Source organism: Rhagoletis zephyria, unplaced genomic scaffold (genome assembly GCF_001687245.7).
Source record: "Rhagoletis zephyria isolate East Lansing unplaced genomic scaffold, Rhagoletis_zephyria_1.1 Rzeph_scaffold_02207, whole genome shotgun sequence".
Taxonomy (NCBI): Eukaryota; Metazoa; Arthropoda; class Insecta; order Diptera; family Tephritidae; genus Rhagoletis; species Rhagoletis zephyria.
In genome coordinates, this window is record NW_016159291.1 from 1 (window position 1) to 9,873 (window position 9,873).

The following is a 9,873-nucleotide window of genomic DNA, read 5'->3' on the forward strand; positions in this document are numbered from 1 at the left end:
AAGGCTGATCCCGCGGTAGTTGGCACGCATGGCGGGGTCGCCTTTCTTAAGGATTGGGCAGAGCGCATTTGAATTCCAGTCGCCGGGCATGCACGNAGAGCGCATTTGAATTCCAGTCGCCGGGCATGCACGTTATTACCTCCTTGCCATCGCAATTAAATAGCTCAGCTGACAGGCCGTCAGCTCAAGCAGCTTTGGCACGTTTCGTCATAGTCAGGCGCTGGGATATCGACTCCATCGTCATCGACTGGGACCTCGGGTTCGTCTTCTCCACTTCTTTCAGTGCTTCTGCCATTCAAAAGGGTCGAAAAGTGTTCCCTCCATAATCTGAGTACGTTCTGGACATCGATCACTAGGTCGCCATGTTTGTTCCTACAAGAGTCTTGAAACCTTCCGTAAGTCCCTCTACTCTCTACTAAAAATTTCGCGTGTTTTTTCTGTCGGCCAACATTTCAAGCATTTTCTCACACTCCTCATCGTACCAGTAATGAGCGGGAAATGTGGTTCCACTGATCGCGCAAGTCGGTTTGTTGAAGAGTGCTCTCTCACAGCAGTTGTGAGGGTCGAGCGCCGAATTCATTGGCCGTCTGTTTTCATTGCAGCTTTTCGACGTTGAACTTTCCTTGCATTGTTGGGGACAATTTTTTTGCTGCTCCGAGGTTGGGTCGTATATTGGATGCATCAATATAGTAGTGCGAGTCGATGTTTCATCTGTTACATCTAAAACATGGAAGAATGCCTTCCGTCTACCACAACATGCTCGATATGTATTCCCGGGCCCGGCCCCCCCTGCCCCTACCTGGCTACGCCCATGAAAATGTTTATAGGGACGTGTACCTACCCAATAAACATTGGGCTTGGTTAACAATTCGAAATTGATTGGAAAACCAATCTGTTTTTCGAGTCTCACCTTCGATAACGAATGTGCAATAGGTTAGTATTCGATTCGAGAAGCAGGGCATTTTCCAGTAAAACGGAACCTTCGTTTTCCAATGTATTTTCCCTTCGTTATGGATTCAAAATCCTGCCCATTATCGAATTGAAATTTTAATGAGAGAGAGTGATTGTCTTATATTTCCCTTCGAAAATGAGCTGGATTTCACTTCGTCTCTTGTTACCATGGTTTTAATTTCTTTTTCGAACCCATCTAGAATGTATTTCCAATACACTATGAACCTTGGAGTTCTTTCTCAGTTCGATATGCATATTGGATATCGATGGTTATTTTCGAACGTTCGCCAAAATGTTTATAGGGTACATCCACTCGTAAATACATATGTTTGTATGGATATATGTATGATGAAACAAACGGGCTTCGTTGACATACTGATCAGTGTTGCCGTTTTAGCCCTTTGGTTGCTAGATTTAGCTACCACATACTTTTTTTGGCCACATAAATTCAAAATTGCCCCTAGCCCTTTTTTTAGCCCTTTGGAGAATTTATTCATACTTGGCATGAAAAAGTTGTATATACTTAATTTGATCTATTTTTTTTCATTTATGTAAGAGATGAATTTTTAAACTAAGAAAGACTGATATATATATACATATACTAGCTTTTACCCGCGGGTTTCACCCCACGTCTTTATACAATCATGAAAAATAATTTATGTAAAGATGTTGTATTTTATTTCTGCACTAATTTTACTATAGGAGAATACTGAAGGCCATTTGTATAGCTTGGGTGTTATGTAATGAAATGTAATAATAACTTTTTGGCACAACAGATGTTTTTATTTACATCNATACATATACTAGCTTTTACCCGCGGGTTTCACCCCACGTCTTTATACAATCATGAAAAATAATTTATGTAAAGATGTTGTATTTTATTTCTGCACTAATTTTACTATAGGAGAATACTGAAGGCCATTTGTATAGCTTGGGTGTTATGTAATGAAATGTAATAATAACTTTTTGGCACAACAGATGTTTTTATTTACATCAAAATATCTCCAACAAATGATATATCGTCGTTTAAAGTACAAACCCGCGTATCAACAAAATGCAAAACTGCGTATCAAGATAATGTAAAACCGCGTATGTGAGGTTGCATAAATTATTTTCTAGATAGTAAAAAAACTCATATTTCAAAATTGTTCTCTTTTTTATAAAGCAATCGCATCAAGTATATTTCAGGACAAATGGATAAGAATTGAACCAAGAGCTTGTGTGCGCAAATCCAGTTTTTGGCAGCAAAGGTCAGCTACGCGGTTTTGCACTTTAAACGACGATATGTATGTAACTAATAATAGAAATACCAATGTTGTAATATTAAAATTTTAGCTATCTAATTTCTTTGGAATAATAACTAATATTATTTCACAGCATGTTTTTAATACTTCGAAGCCTCTATTAACATAAATGCATTTTCAAATGCAATTACCATAGATTTTACTTTCGATAAAGTTTCGGGTTTTGCTTTAAGGAATTCTTGATTATTGTCATTGCAAAAGCTAAGCGAACTGGAAACTGAGTCCTGTAAATTCGAAAGGCATATCAGAAAGAATTAAAAGGGCCATGTAAATTGTGGTTCCGAAGTTATGGCTGATACAAAATTCAACGTCTGTGTTATGCGCTACGCCCCCTTTTACAAACTCATTTATACAAACATACCTTACTATAAGCACCTACCATAGGTATGTCTGCATACCAAATTTCAAGTTCATGTGACTTATCGTTCCGAAGTTATGGCTTATTAAACATTCCACGCCTATGAAATGTGCCACACCCCCTTCTGAAAACTCATTTATGTATACCTTACTATAAGCACCTATGTACCATAGATATGTCTGCATACAAAATTTCACGTTTATGTGACTTATGGTTCCGAAGTTATAGCTGATTAAAAATTCCACGCCTTTGGGATGTGCCACGGCCTCTTTTACAGACTCATTTATATACATATATACCTTACTAAAAGCACCTACCATAGATACGTCTGCATACCAAATTTCAAGTTCATTTGACTTACAGTTCCGAAGTTATAGCTGATTAAATATTTCACGCCTACAGGAAGTGCCACGCCCCTTTTCCAATTCCGCCCATTTTTTCCCATGAGTATGGAATTAATTTTAGCAAATATTTTAAGATATACAAAATGAAAATTTTAGTTAGTATGGGAGGCGCCACGCCCCCTTTTCCAGTACTGCCGATTTTTCTCTATGCCTATAACCTTTCGTGCGATTCCGTGTCGCGATTCAAAAGTTATAAGGTAATAAACAAACAGACATTCACATTTATATATATAGATGTATTGTAAGTACCTTACGTTTTCATACATACATACTGTAAAAGTGTTAGGGCTGTTAACTTATCTATTAACGATTTAACTATAGTTTAAAATAGATAAGTTTACGGCCCTTAATATTCTTAATATGTTAAATGGCCCATCAAGTCGATTGGCCGTGTATGTTCTTGTGGTGTGATTGTACAAGCTGCTGGCGCGACTTCAAAAACTATTTGAAAATTTTATGATTGTACCAGCTTGCTGGTGTCATGAGTGGTGAAATTAGCTAAATTTTCTAAGTAAAAAGTATTTTGGCGGAAATTTCTTGCAATATATGAGTCAAAGCCGTGTGTGTGGAGGATTAAGTTCCCGATATTGCATTTGTGAATTTAAAAAAAAAAAAATTGTTTAACAAAATGGTAGAAAAATTATGAAATTTCGGATCTAATCATTTCGATCTTTCCTCGACCTCATTTGTAAAGAAATGAATATTGTAGCAGCATGCTGGTAAGTTATGTATGTGCTTCGAGCATGATGGTAAAATCACTTGATGGAGCCAGCAAGCTGGTGTCGTATATTTTCCCTTAAATACAAACCGGTTGTTGGTTGGAAAAATATTTGCTTTTTTTCCAGAGTTCATTGTTTTTCTATACCATTACTTATTAAAAACGTTTGCGTGTATGCTTATATATGTATATGTTATTAAAAAAAAAATTAGCTACCATTTTTAGCCACAACGACTTTTTTTAGCTCTTTTTTAGCCCTTTTTTTAAAGGAATTTGGTTACCAATAAAAATGATTCGCGGCAACACTGATACTGATGGACATATGTATGTTTTCATGTATGTACATATGTTTGAATAGTTTTACATATATTTGTATGTATGTACATATGTTTGTCTACATGTATATATGCACAAATGTAGTACAAACGAAAACCAATAGGGGTATTCTCTGAGTCTTGCAAAGCCCTTGCACGGTGCACGGATTGCACGGTTTGCAAAGCTGTCCCATACGAAAACCGGTTTTTACCGTGCAATCCGTGCAATATGTGCACCATGCAAGGCCTTTGCAAGACTCAGAGAATACCCCTAATCTAATTAGAGCTAGCAAAGCTGCTCGTTGATATCAATGCTGTGCTTGTTGTACGTCTAGTGATGTATGTCATTGTGCGTATAATTTTCTAGAGTAGTTTTTGTGCTCCCGCTAACACCTTGTATGAATTCGTCTTTCGTTGATATACTCTGATGAACATATGTGAGGGTGATAGCAAGGAAACTCTATTTAATATTCAAATTCAGTGACGACGAAAATCTCTAAATACCAAATTTAATTGAAAGCTGTCAAATACATATCGAATTAATAACAGGCTTCATAACAATTTATACATTTTTGAAGAAGTGACTACGAAAACCACTGGATACCAAGCTTCATAACAATATAGAAATTTTTTAAGAAATTGTCCGCCATATTGGATCCGCCATTTCGAATTTTGGAAATTTAATTTAATATTCGAAATCAGTTACGACGAGAATTCCTAAATACCAAATTTTATTGAAATCTGTCAAATACATATGGAGTAAACATTTTTGTCGTGCTATATTGTCGATTCGTCCCTATGTGCGTTGGTTTAACTTGGTGATGTTTTGCTTTAGATTGCACCGTTTGTGGGCCTTTTGGATGAAGTTGTGTCTTGGTAGTATGAAAGATAAAAAAAAATTTGATGTCCTGGCATGTTGTACAACTCGTCGCTACATTAATGGCCATGTTGTACAAACTCATTCTATTTGGCGTTTATTTTGTTCCCTAAATAACCCAAAATGGATAACTCAGTCGAAATATGTACGTGCTTTCGTTGAATTTTATAAATGTAAGCCGAAACTATGAAATTGTAAAAATGTAAATAGCAAAATTGCAATGTTTGTGGGCAAAATTTCCAACTTGATTGCGGATCGATCTGAACCAACGGTCTCAACGTTTAAGGCTTGCATTATTTTAAAATGATGTGTTTGTTGTAATTCATTCTGTCATTTACTGCCCTATGCGATTGAGTAGAAACGGAATGCATGAACACCATTTCATGATTTCAATTATACATGAAATGGAGTTTATGCACTGAGTTTTTACTCAGAGCCATGAAATGATTTCGTGAATTGGACTACGCATAAACGTGATACTTGTGCGTTTAATTTATAAGGTAATTTTGTGTTTTTATACTCTTGCCACCTCATGAATATATGAATTCGCCTTGGAAGATAGAAAGCGAGTAAGAAGAAATGCCGAACAAAGGAATTTGTCTTCTTTCAACTTATATAAATGCATTTTGCAAACAAAAGTGCGTACGCTACTTAGTGCCTTGGTTATATTGCACGGCAAGAATAGTAACAAATCGCGGCGAATTCATAAGGATCTATTGATTGCATTATCAAAAATTGCATTTATTTGTTAAACGTACAATAGATAATTATGTGTGATAATTATGTTCATTCCGTTCATTACAACCCGGTCCTAAGGATGCTAGAAGTGCGAATTCATATAAGGTGGTGTTACCGAAAAATGAATAAATAAACTATATATGTATCAGAAATGAAATTAAGGCCCCTATTATGAGTTGCATTCGATCTTCGACTGTGGTCGATATAGCTGATCGAACGAATTTTCATTTGCTATTATGGCGCTCATTCGATGAACAATAGCGCTATTGTGAATTTCGCTCGTTTAGGTTGTTCACAATAGTATATTTTTCACCGCTGAAAAGCTTTGTTTACAAATCGAGCAAACTAAATAGTGTGGTTATACATATTTATGTAAATTTGTGCAAATAAAAACGAAATATAAAAAAGCGAGTTTATAAAAACGTGGTAAAAATGAGTACAACGGAGTTCTGGTTGACCGATTCGTCGAGGATGAGAACTTCGAAAATTGGCCAGGAGCAGAAAACGTTTGAGAGTTTAAGTGTATTCTTTTGAATATATTTTGACATAGAATATATTTAAGAAATTTTGTAATCCAAATCTATTTAAAATATATTAAAACTATAAACAGCTCTATGATTTTGTTCTCAGAGATCGTGCCAACAGAGTATTGGGATATTCTTTCACAAGCAAAACCAGCCTTTAGAGCTTGTGTTTAGTATTCACGACGTTAGAACGGCATAAAATGAATAAAAAATGTTCCAAATTAGTGTCTAGCCGCCAAAAAGTAAGAAAACAAATGCAAAGTCATAAATTTTTCACAATTTTCTAACACTTCGCTACACCAACGAAAGCAAAATTCTGTTCGACAGAAAATTCGACACTCAACGAAAATTTCGACACGCTTGCATAGCTCATAATACCAATATCACTTTTGATCTTCGATAGCCAGCGAAGGTCGAAAATCGAATGCTACTCATAATAAGGGCCTAAGTTATTGTCAATTTCTAACCAAGCTTATGCAAGTAACTCAATCGCCTAACGGTTTGCCGAGCCGCCAACATATGTTTACACATCAAATTTCGGGAGTACACCCAGAAAAAGGTTTAGTTATAATAACCAAGATTTGGTTATAGTGATCAAGTGGCATAGTTGGATATGGCGAAATAAATATAAAGTTAACGAAAGTCTGCAATTTACTTAAGACTTCTAGTTGGGACAAATGTATATTTCTTAATAATTACAAAACGACTACCTTGATTGGACAATATTGTTAGTTGAATAAAATCATTGTTGAGCAAATATAAACAATTCTTTGGTTGATACAAGTTTTCAATTAATTTTGTGAACTTGCTGTGGACTTGAATCAGCTAACCGTTTATTATTAGGAAAAAAGTTTCAGTTTGACACAAATAAAAATTTACTCGATGTTTGTTGTGTTTACTTTCTTCTTTTATTTGCATATACTAAGCATAAAAATACGTACATATTTACATAAGTTAGTTACTAAAGTAAATAATACATATGTATGTGTTGGTAAGAATTTCCTAAAAAACAACGATGAAACAGGAACAGTCGTGCGAAAACCCAGGTCAATATCTGCTGGAAGTATACTGCTTTGCTTTTTCCTTAGCTAAATAGACACTTCCAAATTATAATTCACATGAATTATATATCCACTGAAAAACCCCGGTTGGCATCAAACTTTATATTTTTAATTAAACTTTAAACTATGCGCGCACCGAAACAACTCGCGACGATAGCAAAACTGATACTGAGACAAACAAGTATGGGCATGTCATAGCACACATGGCGCAGCGATCGACATGCCATAGCTTACTGAGCGCTCTGGGACCACATGCGTGTTTCACCCATATACGAACAGCGGTAGCGGAGCAATGATTTCCACGCACAATGCAATGGTCGGCATACTAGCGCATTCAAACGATTCAATAAGTGGGACTGTGTGCATTGCTCAGCTGGCGCTCTTCGTATGTGCTCAGAGAGCGCTCAGCATTCTTTAGGGGTGGCTCACAAGCATGAATATGTTCCACTCTCAAACCAAATCGTGGTTGCCTCAACTAAGATTTGGTAACTATGACTAAACCACGTGTTGAAAGAAAGCTTATCTGTATTAGGAGAGCTTAATAACATCCTTTTATGAACCATAACCGGAGAACAAACTCCCCGGGAGTATTAAGAATTGGCCTGATTCAGTAAACTTTTGTCGTATTTGCAAGTTCGCAAGAGACTCGGTGAACATTTTGTTGTATGTTACGAAAAATTTCACATACGACAAAATTTTCATATAGTTTGATGAAATTTATTACTTGTTAAAATATTGCTTATGTGACAAATTGTATGGTACATACGACAAAATCACACCAATCCTATATAATAGAGTCGTATGTGCTACGGCAACTCTTATTGACTAGTTCTTTAATGTTTTGTTGATTTTTATTAATTAATTTATATCTATGGTGATTTCGTTTCTACCAAAACATGTTGCCCATGCACGGTGCAAAATGTGTTTGATGTTACACTCAACCATTTAAAAGGGCATGTTTTTGCTTTTTGATCTTATCCAACCATCTGATTTTCAGGGCAACCATCTTCCCTGCAAAGCTTCAAAGGGCAAAAAATGTGCCTTTTTTGCCTTACAAGAGTGTGACATTTTAAGAAACGAACACAAAGTTTTCTCACCGTTTGACCTTTTTTTAGAATCGAACACGAAAATAGAAAGGGGCAATCAAAATGCGACATTAGGAGTGTACTCGTGCCCAAAACTATTAAAAGTTTTAGAAAATTGTGGTTTGCGTTCTCGTACCCAAAAAACTTGCAAGATAGAGAGCTGCAAATTTCTGCTGGAAAATTTTTTACTAGCGAAAACTTGCAAATTTTATTATTAATGCAGTATACAATGAAAAAGAGGGTAAAGTTATTAAGCACAAGGTTGGTTGAGTTTATTTTTAGTTAATTTACTATTAGGGCGGTATTATCACTTGCGAAGCGAATGATTTTGGCGAAGCGAACGGTTTGGCGGAGCGAATTTAAGGGCAGGGAAGGCATTAAAGGTGTTCGCGATGCAAAGAACTTCCACAAGCTGGTAAAAAAGAACACTCTTAATGCATATTTAAGTTGCGTCCGCCAATCCATTCGCTTCGCCAAATTCATTCGCTTCGCAAGTGATAATACCGCCCTTAATCTCCTTTGTTTACTTTAGTGTGTGCTGCCTATGGTTGCCGTATGACATTTTTCGTTTGTACCATAGATTTCCCTTAAATATATCAAACTAGATTAAAATGCAGCATGCTGAGATGTTAATTGCTGAAATTGTCAGTTGTGGTCGGTTTAAAGGTACATTCGTAGCTATGTATATCTATTAAATTTTTTTGGGTAAATGATGGGTGTTTGGAGGAGATTCTCTTCTTTTTGAATGCGTCAGAAAAATTAATTTGTATTTTAAAAAGGTTTTTCTTATACTTTTGGATATTTGAATTTGATTTTGAAGTTGAATTTTATAAAGTGCCAAATTGGGGAAAATGTACCAAGAAGAATATAGATTGCCAAATGAACCACCAGTGGCAACTGTGGAAGTAATCAGCTGTTTCGAGAGTTGCAAGTTTTTGCAAACTTTGCGTTCTCGTACTTCTGCACAGTATACCAGTAGAAAAGGTTTTTGTTGTTGTGGCTGTTAATTTGGTCCCCATAAAGGACTTGAGGGTTGCGAGCAACTGTTTTGCCGCATTCAGGGTGCTGTGCAGCAAAATAACGTGGTGAAAAATTTTAACATCGGAAAATGGCGAGAGAAATATTGTTATGCGCTTTATAAGTAAACATGAACGTAATAAAATGTTTTATACTTCAATACAACTAATTAGCGCTATTTTTGCAATTGGAAATGATCTTAAAAATATTTGTAGTGAAATATGTACTTTATGAGCTAAATGGAAACTATCTTATATGCAAAAATATATTCCGATTTATTCAAATAAATGATGTAAAATATTTTATATATGGATCTAATTTTAATAATAATAATATTTAGTACTTTCATCTACATTGCTTTTATTGTAAGTTTTCACGAGTAGTTGCAGTTTTCTGCAATTGTCTCTGGCGACTATACATGCTAAAGCTAAATAATTTCAAAATTTCTACCCTATTAAACGTTTATATTTTAATAAAATGTGATCAATTACTTAATAATATGTAATTTCCGATCAAACTATA